Source organism: Tiliqua scincoides, chromosome 1 (genome assembly GCF_035046505.1).
Source record: "Tiliqua scincoides isolate rTilSci1 chromosome 1, rTilSci1.hap2, whole genome shotgun sequence".
In the NCBI taxonomy this organism is placed as follows: domain Eukaryota; kingdom Metazoa; phylum Chordata; class Lepidosauria; order Squamata; family Scincidae; genus Tiliqua; species Tiliqua scincoides.
The window spans coordinates 33308553-33323177 of NC_089821.1; the positions used below are offsets into that span (position 1 = coordinate 33308553).

At 45.1% G+C, this 14625-nt stretch overlaps 1 long non-coding RNA gene and 1 pseudogene across 1 annotated transcript; both read left to right on the forward strand.

Moving 5' to 3' along the window:
- Positions 1 to 568: 568 nt before the first annotated feature.
- Positions 569 to 14625, forward strand: LOC136636432 (uncharacterized). The gene is made up of 4 exons (XR_010793522.1): positions 569 to 580; positions 10214 to 10290; positions 11267 to 11366; positions 14545 to 14625. It is a non-coding gene; the product is annotated as an uncharacterized lncRNA (long non-coding RNA).
- On the forward strand, positions 8790 to 8906 carry LOC136637737 (5S ribosomal RNA; annotated as a pseudogene).

Sequence of the window (14625 nt, forward strand, 5' to 3'; positions counted from 1 at the left end):
TGCAGTACAGAAGTGTACTCACTTAGTTCTCCATAGAGGAGATCCTTTGGGATCCGGCCATCATCCATTCTCACGAGATGACCGAGCCAACGCAGGCGCCCCTGTTTCAGCAATGCATACATGCTAGGGATTCCGGCACATTCCAGGAATAATAAGTAATATAGTGTTTAACCAATATATGAATGTTTTTAGCTTTTGTTTGGCCATGTCCTTTAATTTTCTTGGATGTCCTACATTTTGGGGTGACATCTGGTCACCCTGTGCCTGGGTGGAGATGCCCTCCTAGGCATGTCTATTCAGAAGTGTACATATAAATACACTGAGTGTCACCGAGGCTCCTGCCAGCCAAAACATTCCGCGGTTTGGCCAGGGAAGTGCGTTGCAAAACAAGCCTTCACGTGCTGGGCTCTGCAGCCAATCGCCGCGACCGCCTCTCAGACACCCGCGAGGAGGAGCCAAGCGCTGCCCTTCTTCTTGCAGGATAAATTCCCAGGGCTCGGAGGCGTGCCTGCTCATTGTGCGTAGGCTGAAGTAGAAGCGCAGCGGGCGGAAGACCAGGCAGCCAGGCGTCTTTATCGGCGTAAGTGGCAGAGGGATCGCTTTCTCTTAACTAATGCTGGAGCAGCTTTTCTGCTTCATATAGATATCATTGTAAAGGGAGGTTGCAGTGGCGTAGCTAGAGGAGGGACAAAGGACTTTTTTCAGGGAGCCTCCCCCGCCCCTTCCCTCCCCCGGTCCAGTGGCATAGCTGGAGGGGGGCAAAGCACTAAGTTTTGCAGGGAACCCCAACTGCAGAGTGCAAGCGCCCCCTTCCCCGTTTTGCTCCCTTCTCTCGGAATGGCTGAAAGGGGGAGGGGGCGCTTGCACTCTGCAGTTGGGGTTCCCTGCAAAACTGAGTGCTTTGCCCTCCTCTAGCTATGCCACTGGACGGGGGGTGGGGAAGGGATGGGTGAGGCTCCCTGCAAAGCGCTTTGCCCTCCTCTAGCTATGCCACTGGACGGGGGGGGAGGGACGGGTGAGGCTCCCTGCAAAGCGCTTTGCCTTCCTCTAGCTATGCCACTGGACGGCGGGGAGGGACGGGTGAGGCTCCCTGCAAAGCGCTTTGCCCTCCTCTACCTATGCCACTGGACGGGGGGGGAGGGACGGGTGAGGCTCCCTGCAAAGCGCTTTGCCTTCCTCTAGCTATGCCACTGGACGGGGGGGGGAGGGACGGGTGAGGCTCCCTGCAAAGCGCTTTGCCTTCCTCTAGCTATGCCACTGGACGGGGGGGGAGGGACGGGTGAGGCTCCCTGCAAAGCGCTTTGCCTTCCTCTAGCTATGCCACTGGACGGGGGGGGAGGGACGGGTGAGGCTCCCTGCAAAGCGCTTTGCCCTCCTCTAGCTATGCCACTGGACGGGGGGGGGAGGGACGGGTGAGGCTCCCTGCAAAGCGCTTTGCCCTCCTCTAGCTATGCCACTGGACGGGGGAGGAGGGACGGGTGAGGCTCCCTGCAAAGCGCTTTGCCCTCCTCTAGCTATGCCACTGGACGGGGGGGAGGGACGGGTGAGGCTCCCTGCAAAGCGCTTTGCCTTCCTCTAGCTATGCCACTGGACGGGGGGGGGAGGGACGGGTGAGGCTCCCTGCAAAACGGAGTGCTTTGCCCCCTCTAGCTATGCCACTGGACGGGGGTGGGGAAGGAATGTGTGAGACTGCCTGCCAAACTGAGTGCTCTGCCCACTCTAGCTATGCCACTGGATGGGGGGGGAAGGGATGGGTGAGGCTGCCTGCCAAACTTAGTGCTTTGCCCGCCTCTAGCTATGCCACTGTACCCAGGGGAGGGAGGACTGCCATGCACCAGGATTCACCAAATGGGGAAAAGCATCACGCATGCAGTGGCGTAGCTAGAGGGAGTGCAAAACACTAAGTTTTGCAGGGAGTCTCACTACAGCGTACAGGGGCAACGCCTCTGTTTTGCTTCCCCTGCCCAGAATGACTCCGAAGGGGAGGGGGCCCCTTGAATGCTGCAGAACTTAGTGCTTTGACCCCCTCTATCTACGCCACTGGGTGGATGGCTGCTATAGCGAAGGAAGCTAGCAAGGCGCACCACCCGTTTTGGGCGTTTTTGCTGGTGCCTGGAGCCGGGAGAGGACCCTTGGCAGCTCTTCAGTGGGGAGAGTGCAGAAGCGTCTTCGCTTCCTTCCTATGTTAAGACTTGGCAACAGTGGCTGGTGTCGTCATCATCATCATCATCAACCTTTATTAGGCATAGACATAAATACAAGTAAGCAAACAGAAATGGCCTGCCCCTGACAAGCAGGTTTCCACAGCTCATATATTAACAGCCCTATGAGGAACAGCAGATTTAACTTTGCATCTCCGCAACATAACGGTAATCAGCAAATTGAATAATAATTGACTTAACAGAAGTAGAAAGAAGGAATGCAAAGTTGCACCATTGCAGGTAGATCCACCTTTTGGAGTACCTTCGAACTTAATTAACTTGTGAACTGGGCTCCAGTGCCAGTAAAGATTTCAGTCTCTAGATAATTTATTCATATGGGGACAAGAAATTGTTTCCCCCAGAATTATTCATAATGGCACATAATTCGACATGCTACCATACTCTCATCCTTCAGAAAAGCCTTTTCGTTTTGATCAAGCCAGGAGGTACACTTAACACTACATCCCTCATGTTTTGAGGGCTTAATAGATGTTATGCACAGAAGTGAACTGATTGGGATGGCAAAACCAACCTCAGTAAAAAGGGTAGATGGTCACTATCTAAATCAGGGAATGCTTAAAGGCTTTCCACTGAGGGAAGTAAATCATTGCAGACCAAGATGTAATAAATAGTGCTACACCTTGCTCATGCCATAAAAGTAAATTCCCCTGGGTGATGCCCAGGCATGGCCCCATTCAGAATACTGAGGTTGAATCTTTTAGCCATAGCTAGCAGTTGAAAACCAGCAAAGCTTGCTTTACACTCCTTAGAAAGACGTGGAAAGTGCAAGTTAATTTGTTTGTAGCCCTGGTCCACCACATGCCTGTTGGCATTCTCTTTTGAGGGATGTTGATTTGAGCCAGTACAGGTGTTAGAATCTGCCAGATTATCTAAGATTAAATCTTCAACATACTGTTCCAAGTCAGCCCAAGTCTTACTAATACAGACGTTTGTTGGGGAGTGAGAGAAACATTGACCGCCAAGACTATTTGAGCACCTAATTCAAAGCAAACAGCCATGGCTTGACTGCCCAAGGGGTGTATCTCTTTGCATCTAATGCATATAGAAGTGGAGACCAAGATACCCAAACCCCCTTCAGCATCCCTAACCCTGCCCCTGGGATTGCCCCATTGCTGAAGGAATGGTAACCATCAACACTAAGTTCATTGTCCAGGTTTCCTGAAGCAGGATATCATAATTCCGGTGGAAAAAGGAAGAACCCTGACTTTTGCAACAGCCCCAGCCTGCAATATTCCAGGATGCATTTTCCAAAGGTTGCCCTAAATTCAATTCAGACTTTTCTTTGTGCAGTCATACTGAACCTGCTTCTCCCTGCTATTGTTTAGTGTTGTGTTCTTCAATTATCATAGAAAGTTCAGGGTCATCCGAACAATCACATTGGACCTTAATGCTCTTCTGTTCATTATAACAGTTGGTTCCAACTGGGGTTGAGGCCCCTCCACAGAGGACAGTCCCTTTTTTTTAGGGTCTCCTTTGACAGATTGTAAACAGAAGAATTGGAAGCAGGCAGGTGAACATTGGTAGTAGATGACTGTTTGATACCTTTAGGGGAGAAAACCAGTGATACTGGTCATGTGGTCATAGTATCATTCTTCAGGAGATAGGGAACCAAAAGAAGACAGAAGTTTAGCATCCATTTCATCTTCTGTCAGGCCAGGTTTAATGTCAGTCTTATCAAGTTCATCATTAGAAATTAGGGGGGATGGCTTATTTGGAGTAGCAGGAGGGTTTAAGAGTTTTGCATTAGTCAGCTCCATTTGCAAAGATGGATCTAATAGTGTAGATTGATCTAATAGACTTCGTAGGGCTCCAGATTTCTCATTCGAAGTCCACATCAGATTTTCTGTTATCTCCTTATGGCCCTTTTTTTTTCTCTTGAAATTTGGAAGAGCAAGCTTCTGTAATGAGGAATTGTAGAAGTATTGTTGTAGACTAATCGCAAAGCCAATTAACTCAGGAGCCTGCGCAAAAAGCAATCTTGGAACACTATTCATGTGAAAATAATGGAGAAAATGGTCCTGGCTTCCCACACTGGGCAGCCTTTCCAGCTTTTGGAGATCTATCACTGAAGGAGCCTTCCTGAGGAGAAATGCTAGATGTTGTCTAGCCCTCCATTTGGTGGACCAATCAATGTGTCTCCCCATAAAGGAGGAGATATTGATGGCTAGGCTCTTTGTATCATAAATGAGAGCAACAGAATCTATCCCAGAAGTTGTCTGTAAGATATTACCATCTGGCTGCACATCTGGAGTAACCCTTCTGTTTGTAGATCCGTTCTCCCTATCACACGCCAAAGGTTTCAACAAGTTGTCTGGCTGAATGTTTTTATCCTTCTCCTGGAGCAAGTCTGTAATACACTCAAGCTGACTAGTTATTACTTGAAGTATCTCAGCCACAAGGAAAGTCTGATGTATTAACAAATCAATGTCCTTATTTTCTCTGGGTTTATTAACACCCTTCGAGCTTGATAAGCCACTAGCCACCTGGGTAACTTTAGGGGAAGTTTGCCTTAAAGAGCCCGGAGTCTCTGTGAGAACAGCCTCCAGGTGGTCAAAACTGTTCTGCTTTTTTTAATGGCGACTTTGTTGGTGAAAAAAAATTGTCAAGCTTGGATTTCTTGCTTGCTGGAAATAACTTTTTACCCTCCTCACCCTCCTGAAGATAAGTCCTTTTCCGTCCCATGGCACTTCTATCTCTTTATTTTCAGTTGGAATAACTTGCAATTGATTTTCTTGCGTTGCCGCAGAGTCTTCAGACGGAGATTGTAACTAACCACAAACTCTTATCACTATTTTCCTGTGTTGAGGTCATTTTGGTTTTTTTCTGTTCCTCTGTGCTATTCTTATTAGGCAGCACCTGGCAGCAGATAAAATAAACTTGGCTGGTGTACATGAGGCCAAGGACTGCTTCTCCTGCCAAGTTCAAAGCACAGAATGTCTCTAGCAGCCCAGGAAGGGGTGTGGTGGTTTTCCTGCTGTCAGACCACCTTTGAAAAGCTCTCCAGTTCTTCTGCAGACAGTCTCGGTGGCTCTGTTTGCCAGATTCCCCGCTATTCCAGGGTTACACAGTGCCTTCCACCACTATTTTGGTACAGGGTGGCTCAAAATGTGGTACCATATAAGCTTCAGCTTGGGACTCTGCTTCAGGTTAGCTGTTCAGGAGAGAAAGTTGTTGAAGACATATTTTCCCCATTTTTATGTATGGGAAAATGAGTTTTGTTATCCTGACTTTGTGCCAGAGCCATTTTAATAAAATGGAGGAAGCCAAGGGCAATGGATGCAAAAAAACCCCTCCCCGCAACAGAAGAACTCTGATACCTAAACACAATCTGGTTGGCAGTTAATATAGTCTTGCCTGGTAGTGTGGTCCAGCTCTTTTGATGTGCACCCAAAGCTTTAGCTTTTACCAAACTATTGTGCACTAAGATGTGCATAGAAGCTATACTTTGCCTATCTGGAATTGATCACTGTTCAACTCTTTGGACTATAAAATCTGGTTCTACCATGTTGTATCTTCAAGGGTTCTGCCTTAGTAATTTGAATAAGCTTTATATCCAATGGCAAGGAGGAGCTCCCCAGTAAAGATCTTAATATTGTGTTTACCCCTGGGGGCTGGGGGATAAGAATAGGCCCTTAGTTTGGCTGTACTTGTTGTAAGAGGCGACTAAACAGCCACCGGGTAGATGGGACTCGTCAGCCTGGGAAGGCAGCTCATCTGAGAGAAGGAAAACTCTGATCCCAAACCTCCACGGCCTTGTGGCTACATCCAGTTATGGAAAAGGCTTCAGGAGTCAACCTCGAGGCAAAATCCGGAGCCGGAGTCCCTGAGGCAGTTCATGGCTGAACACAGTCACGTTCTGGCAACTCCTGCGACGCCGCTGGAACCAACCGTATTGGCTTCTGCCTTTCCATTGGACAATTTCAGCGACGTGGAGAAGGGGGATTTGCTGCATGGGTAACAGCCTATCCTCCATACCTACTTTACCCAGGCTTTGCACACTGAAGAGGACACTCTGTTCCAGAACCACCATTCAGAGTGCGATACCATAGTCTTCCGAGACTGAAGGATGCCAACAACTTGGAGCCTTTTCCCCCAGACTTGTGAAACAACTGGTGTGAGGCCATTTCTGAGTAGGTGGGCACATTTTTCTCTGACCTGATGCCAATATTGCTAGTAACCAATCCTGGTGCAATTGGGTCATCAACTGCAGAGAGAAGAGGAAGCTGAAGGTGTGTGGATGAGAGACTCGGAAATGCTTGACCTTGAAGGCCTTGCCTGGGTGGGTGGTGTACGCCCCCCTCAGGCCTGATGCAAGGAGGAGGACTCCAGTGGTGGGGTTGCCACTTCCTGGGTGATTTTAGGACTGCCAGTCTCTCTATCCCATATAGATATTGCTATAGGTGCATAATTTTCAAATCATCTGTGGTCATTTCCCTTCCTGTTTCCCATGTGTCTTTAAATTGAGCGTCCTTTGTGGCAGGGAACAGTTACTGGTACATCCGTTTTTATATACTAGAAACTGTTTTAAGGTGCATATATAAATGTGCTAATGAATAAATCTACTGGCTCTTTATAGGTGCACATAAAAAAGGTGAACCAATTGGCTGTGGAATGTCTGTGATGCAGCTCACTTCAGAGGAAGTTACTTGTGTTAGCCTATCTGCTACATTCTTTGAGGCAGAGAATATTTGAGGAAGAGTATGTAATTCTAGAGTGCAGCCACTCTGTAAAGCTTTAGTCAAACCAATGGATTAGGAACTAGAAGTGGGTATAGCTTTCTTGGAAAGAGGGGCAGGTGGAGAAATGGAACGATTCCTAGCTAGCAAATATGCCTGAACCCTCTGCTAGATATGCAGCCTTCTTTTTAAAACTGATTTAGGGCCCAATCCTATCCAATATTCCAGTGCCGGTGCTGCTGTGCCTATAGGGTATGCACGGCTTCCTGTGTTAGGGATGCAGTCATAATGTTTGGGAACATGTGTTCCTTTACCCTGGGGCTGCATTGTGGTTGCACCAGGACTGGAAAGTTGGATAGGATGGGGCTGTTAATTGTTCCCCATCTAGATGGGATCTACTTGTTGGAAAGTAGTTCATCTGCTTGTAAGCAGACCTGAAATTTTTTGTGTCCTGGAACTTCTTTATTATGAGCAAATGCTGCTTGCTCTCATCCAGTTGAGATGGGCAGTCTTTTGCCTCTGTCCATTGTTATACCTATGCGAGATAGAAAGAAAGAAAGTTGCAGGTCCTCTACCTGTGGCCAGAGATTATAGGAGAGCTTTGTGCATGCACTGGCCTTATAGGAGCCTACGTTTTGAATGGGCTCTTTAAAAAAACAGACCCACAAGCCACTTCCATTTTTCTGCATCTGCATAATTTATGATCTCATAATGTTAGACTTCTGTTTTGAAAGGTATGCTTCCTGAACAGACATGTTGGTTGTGATAATAAAATATTGGCTTCCATTACAGCCTTTATACCACATAAAGCACAATACAGTACTGATCTCTTTAATTTTGCAACCCCATATACACTGCAAAACTACAGCTGCTTAGAGAAGAGCTGAACCTCTTTTTGGCACTGTACACATGCAAGGATACTAAGGGTATCCAATTAAAGGCTAAGGCTACACGCCTATGTGCACTTATTTGGCAGCAAGTGGCACTTGGGTAAACAACACGGAAGTGAGTTATATAGGTTCAGAAGCAAAACTGATGACTTCAGAACTTGGGCAGGCATAAAGTACATGCAAGAACATGCAGAGATGCTGTGACTTAAGGAGATGGCATTCTATATTGCTTGGCTACAGAGCTAATCTGATCTGCTAGTCTCTATGTCTAACAGTAAACTCCCACAAATATACAACTTGATATGTAATTTATAATGCTTCATATCAGAAGTAAAGTATCCGACCTATCTAGGTCTTAAATGTAAATGCTGGCTATTGGCCCAAACAATCTAATTTACTACTACTTTATTTGCAACAGCTACATAATATGGCAGCAAACCGCAGCAGAGCATAAAATGTCATAAAGCTGGTGTCAAGCGTTCAGTTTATAATTGGCCACATGGTTGTCGCACTTGTTGGCACTTTACAACAGTTGAAGCAAATGTAGCTGTATTTTGAATGACTTGTTATTAATTATGAGCAAAAATTCTAACTTCTGACTTGTATCAGCGGTTAGGGAAAAATCTATAAGAGCACTCCAGATGGCATCTTCTTACTCCTGTTCCACAAGCCCAATGGGTTGCATCCTGAGGTATCCTTCTGGAGGAAGGAAACTTTGGTTATTAATCCTAATTTTAAATTAACAGATTGTCTTCCATCTAATTTAGTGAAGGGCTTTGATGGAAATCCTTAAAATGTACAAGGTTTTCCCTTGGGGGGAATTTGGTCTCCAGGTGATTATTGGCCCATGTTTAAAACTTTTATCACTTCATCTTGGAAGCAGCTTTAACATTTATTGTCAGATCCTGCTGCACGAAGACATCCATTACACTCTCCTTGAATTCTAGCTTTGTAGCTGATATATTGGAACTGAAAGTAACTGAGGGAGGAGATATATTATGGACAGCAACTGTTACCCTGCACATGCCCAATCTCGTCTGATCTTGGAAGCTAAGCAGGGTCAGGCCTTGTTAGTACTTGGATGGGAGACCGCCTAGGAATACCGGGTGCTGTAGGCTTATACCATAGTCTTTCGAGACTGAAGGTTGCCAACCAGCTATATGATGGAACTGTATGTCCTATGGGTAAAACTATGTGGGCAAGCGAAATTACAACTGTTTAAGATGTGAAATTCTGATAAAGGTAGGTGGTTGCCACCACAAAATGGGCACTTGGAGGCTGGGGCTAGCTGCAAAATGTGTGAGCCATCTGGGCAGGACTGTATCACTGTCTCTATTCAAGAACATTTAGACTTCATGTGTATTTACTCTTATTTAGGTTGCTTGCAGTTCATGAAAAATGAACTTCTAAATTTGCTGTGTTTATAGAAAAGGAGAAACCTGACTTGAAGACTGTTAAAATACAGTCCAGGAATGTTATTGGACAACACTCTTGGCTTATGGATCCAGTTAAGGCTACAATCTGTGGCACAGTTTAGAATAAACTAAATTTTGGGGCTAATTCAAGTGATGTGGCTAGAATCAGATTGGTTTTTTTTCTGGAGGCAAATAATTTGAGCCTCGGTGTTTATTTTTAGCAAGTTTTCTTGGATGTCTTGAGGCAATATCACAGACCATGAAGCTAGTAACTTGACTATTCATATGCGTAAAATGAACTGGCACTCTAGTTGCAGAATTCTACACAAGATACCAAAGATCGCACTGGAAGTGTAACTCAAAACAGATGGGAGAAGCCATTCTCTTAAACTGTGGGCTCAATCCTAACCAGGTCTACTCAGAAGTAAGTCCTATTTTGTTCAGTGGGGCTTACTCTCAGGAAAGTGTGGTTGGGATTGCAGCCTGTGTTCTTAAATTGTGTTCTTAATCTGACGGGAGGTGATGGATTTTTTTCAGGGTGTCCTAAAAGGCATACTGTTTTTTCTGATCATTGCATAATTACTGATAGGGTTTTGACAGTTAATCACCTGATCTAGTAATATAAATGGCTCTACAAAAAAATGTGCCCAAGAAACATGGTGCATTAGGATGGGTTTCAGTGAACTCGGAATGAAAGATGTTGCTTAATAAAATGGCACTTGTCTCCATAAAATGTGAATTACTGGAGATTGCAACAGGCTCTGAGTGATAAGCTTCCTCTCATCCATGTTTTCAGGGTTTCTCATCAAAAGGCCAGAGAGCTAGATCATTGTGTGTGGAAATACAAATGGTAACACTCCAAACACTTATACTTCTTTCCTTCCCATTAAAGAGATGAGTAAATATATAAAATTTTAATTGTGCAGCCCAATTCTGTGTAGCTTGGTGCATCAATTCTGTGGATGCACTACTTGGTTTACTTCAGAGCAGTCTATCTACTTGCCTTATAGATCGACAAAAAAAATTAATGAGAAGATGAAGTGTCTCCTGATCACTGCTGTTCTGGTTTTGTTCTTCTGCCAATCTGGTAAGTATGAATGTTCAGTTAAAGAATATTGCAAAACTAGAACAAGGCACTAAAGCATGGTGCTTCAAGCACCAAGCAACAAGACAGAAGCATGGTGGATAGCTAATGTAATTGTAGTGGCATAGCTGAAGTGTACTATGAGGGCTTAAACCAGGGGTGCTCAATAGGTGGATCGCGATCTACTGGTAGATCGCGAGGCAAAATGAGTAGATCGCGGAGTGCCGACCCCCCCCTTCAGGTGCCTCTGGGAGGAAACGCCGGGAGTAAGGCCCATTGTACTAGGATTGCATTGGCTAGGATTGCAGCCTCACAGCCTAATCCTAGGCATGTCTACTCAGGAGTAAGTTCTGTTATACTCAGTGGGGCTCAAGGTACACCAACATACATTGTACACATAAATGTTATATGTTATGATGGCACGAACATTGTAAAAAAAACTCTGGTAGATCTCTGGGCCTTGCTGGGTTTCAAAGTAGCTCTCAAGCCAAAAAAGTGTGAGCACCCCTGGCTTAAACAGTGGGAGATTCTGACAGTGGCAGCTGTGAAGTGCTTGGATGGTGACCCTTAGAAAGCTGAGAAAGTCACCTCTTTTTTTAGCAGGAACAGATCTGGGACATGGTGTGTTCTCGAATTGGAAATTTAAGAGCTTGTTTCTAGGCTATTGGTTGGGAAGAACTAGAAGCTCCAAGATCAAGATATGGGATCAAGATATGACTGGGAGATGAAAGTCCTGAATATATAACTGTACAGATTTTCTCTCTATAGAATCTTGGAGACAGTGTAGTAGAGCAGTCATTGCCCCTACAACAAGCTGACCTTCACATTCTAGCAACAGTGTACAGGTCCAACCTTGTTATGCACAGGTTTGACTCAGCAGGAATGGCCACTGCAAATGAGAATGTGCTGATCTCTGGAGAAAGAGAAAAATGCATTCCTTTAAAATCACAGTTTTAAAAACTTCTTTTTACTTTTGTAGAGAGACAGTCATGCAAGTGATTGCAGGTATAACCTAATTATCCACAGATTTTTCTACCTCAAGACAATGAGAAGGGCTTTTTAAATTAAAGGAAAACAAGGTAAGAGAGGGCAACCAGCTGACAATTCATAAATCATTCTCTCTCTCTACAGGCACTCACCCCTCCCTTCCCCCTAAGCATATGAAAGAAAGATACTCTTTGCTCTGGGTGAAGGGCAGGGCTTACTCAGATGGCCTTTCTAAGTGCCTGGAGAGAGACTGATTGAAGGATTGTCTGCTTAATTACTCTAAGATCACAAAGGTCAGCAAGGCTGTTTTTAAATCACCAGAGCAAAGGGACTTTGTTTTTTAAATTGATTTGCTTAGTGTGGTGTTTTGTTTTTTTGCCATTCACATCAGTTCTTGGAACAGAACCTTCTAGAATAATGAGACACAACCTGTAGTATGAAATTATGGAGTGGCTTCCTTGGTGCTTTTGTTAAATGTGAAGTAGCCCTTGCACAATCTTTATTTACAGCACAATCCTATGCATATCTGCTACAGGTAGATTACCCCTTATCTGGACATCTGAAATCAGACTATTCCAAAATTCAGTCATTTTTGTCAAAGACTTTTTAAACTTTCTGTAGTGGGAACACTAGAAGGTCTATACTCACTCCCACTTCCAGTGCAGGTACAGGCTGAAAGTTCTGTTCTCTGCTCTATGGTGTGTACTGTACAGACATTGCTGAAAAATGTCAGGGGGCAGCAGACACCTATATGGGTAACAGTGAAAAGAGCAAGAGGAAGCATTTCTGATATTTAGGCAATTATTCAGAAATTCAAACAAATCTGAAATCCAGACACCTTCCCCTCCCAAGCAGTCTGGATAAGGGATACTCAACCTGTACTCAAAAGTAAGCCTCACTGAGTTCAATGCAACTTATTCCCAAGTAGGTGTGTGTATACGATTGCAGCTGTAACATCATAAGAACATAAGAACAGCCCCACTGGATCAGGCCATGACCCATCCAGTCCGGCTTCCTGTATCTCACAGCAACCCACCAAATGCCCCAGGGAGCACACCAGATAACAAGACCTCATCCTGGTGCCCTCTCTTGCATCTGGCATTCTGACATAGCCCATTTCTAAAATCAGGAGGTTGCACATACACATCATGGCTTATAACCCGTAATGGATTTTTCCTCCAGGAACTTGTCCAATCCCCTTTTAAAGGCATCCAGGCCAGATGCCGTCACCACATCCTGTGGCAAGGAGATCCACAGATCGACCACACGCTGAGTAAAGAAATGTTTTCTTTTGTCTGTTCTAACTCTCCCAACACTCAATTTTAGTGGATGTCCCCTGGTTCTGGTGTTATGTGAGAATGTAAAGAGCATCTCCACTCTGTCCATCCCCTGCATAATTTTGTATGTCTCAATCATGTCCCCCCTCAGGCACCTCTTTTCTAGGCTGAAGAGGCCCAAACGCTGTAGCCTTTCCTCATAAGGAAGGTGCCCCAGCCCAGTAATCATTTTAGTCGCTCTCTTTTGCACCTTTTCCATTTCCACTATGTCTTTTTTGAGATGCAGTGACCAGAACTGGACACAATACTCCAGGTGTGGCCTTACCATCAATTTGTGCAATGGCATTATAATATTGGCCGTTTTGTTCTCAATACCTTTTCTAATGATCCCAAGCATAGAATTGGCCTTCTTCATTGCTGCCGCACGTTGGGTCAACACTTTCATCGACCTGTCCACCACCACCCCAAGATCTCTCTCCTGATCTGTCACAGACAGCTCAGAACCCATCAGCCTATATGTGAAGTTCTGATTTTTTGCCCCAATGTGCATGACTTTACACTTACTGACATTGAAGCGCATCTGCCATTGTGCTGCCCATTCTGCCAGTCTAGGGAGATCCTTCTGCAGCTCCTCACAATCACTTCTGGTCTTCACCACTCAGAAAAGTTTGGTGTCATCTGCAAACTTAGCCACCTCACTTCTCAACCCTGTCTCCAGGTCATTTATGAAGATGTTGAAGAGCAACGGTCCCAGGACAGATCCTTGGGGCACACCACTTTTCACTTCTCTCCATTGTGAAAATTGCCTGTTCACACCCACTCTCTGTTTCCTGGTTTTCAGCCAGGTCTCAATCCATGAGAGGACCTGTCCTCTAATTCCCTGACTGTGGAGTTTTTTCAGTAGCCTTTGGTGAGGGACCATGTCGAACACCTTCTGAAAGTACTTTCCTTCTGAAAATAGCCTCAGCGAGGCCTGTTTGTCTATGTGTTTTGAGATTCTATCTTTGATGAGGCATTCCACCATCTTACCTGGTATAGATGTTAGGCTGACCGGCCTATAGTTTGCTGGGTCCCTCCTCTTTCCCTTTTTAAAGATCTGCGTGACATTTGCTATCCTCCAGTCTTCTGGCACTGTGGTTGTTTTGAGGGACAAGTTGCATATTTTAGTCAAGATCAGCAACTCCATTCTTCAATTTCTTAACTTTAGGGTGGATGCCATCAGGGCCCGGTGACTTATTGATCTTTATCAATGAGGTCTGAAACATCTTCTCTTTTAACCTCTATCTGACTTAATTCCTCAGTCAGGAGGGGCCGTTCAGGCAGCGGTATCTTCCAGAGGTCTTCTACTGTGAAGTCAGATGCAAAGAACTCATTTAATTTCTCTGCCATCTCTAAGTCTCCTTTTATCTCCCCTTTCCCTCCCTCACCATCCAGAGGGCCAACTGCTTCTCTGGGAAGTAGAGAACTGTGAAATTGAGGGGCATCAAAAGTCTATGCTGCAATCACTAGTATATTGTACGTGGCCTATTGGATGTACTTGACCCCACTGTTGCTACCCCTCTCCTGCAACAGGTTTGTATAAGAGGCAACATTTCTGCTCAATAATGGCTGTGCAACTTGGATGTTCTGATACTTCATCATGACATTTTCCAGTATAAACCCCCCACAGAACACAGCTGTGCAAAAGAACTCCTCAGTTACCTAACAGTTCTTTTCTCTTAGCCTGAAAACTTAAGCTCAGTAGCCAGGGTTGGAACACCTCCCTGGCTCAAGACAGGCTCTCCAGGGGCATTTCCGCTTCTCGGACCTATCATAGTGATTTGGCTGACAAAGGTGCATGACTTCCTCACATCTGCCTAATAATTGTGGTTTATATCTATTAAAGAATTATTTTAATTACTGCTTGACTAATATATCTAGGAAGTTTTAATATTTACCCAGAATTCAGCCTCATGAGAAATTCTTGAATTCTAATCTGTTTTCTTCTCTTTAGGAAGTGCCATAAAATGTTACAAGTGTGATCTTGATTTATGTGATACTCAAGAGGATTGCTCACCTGGATTTGATACATGCA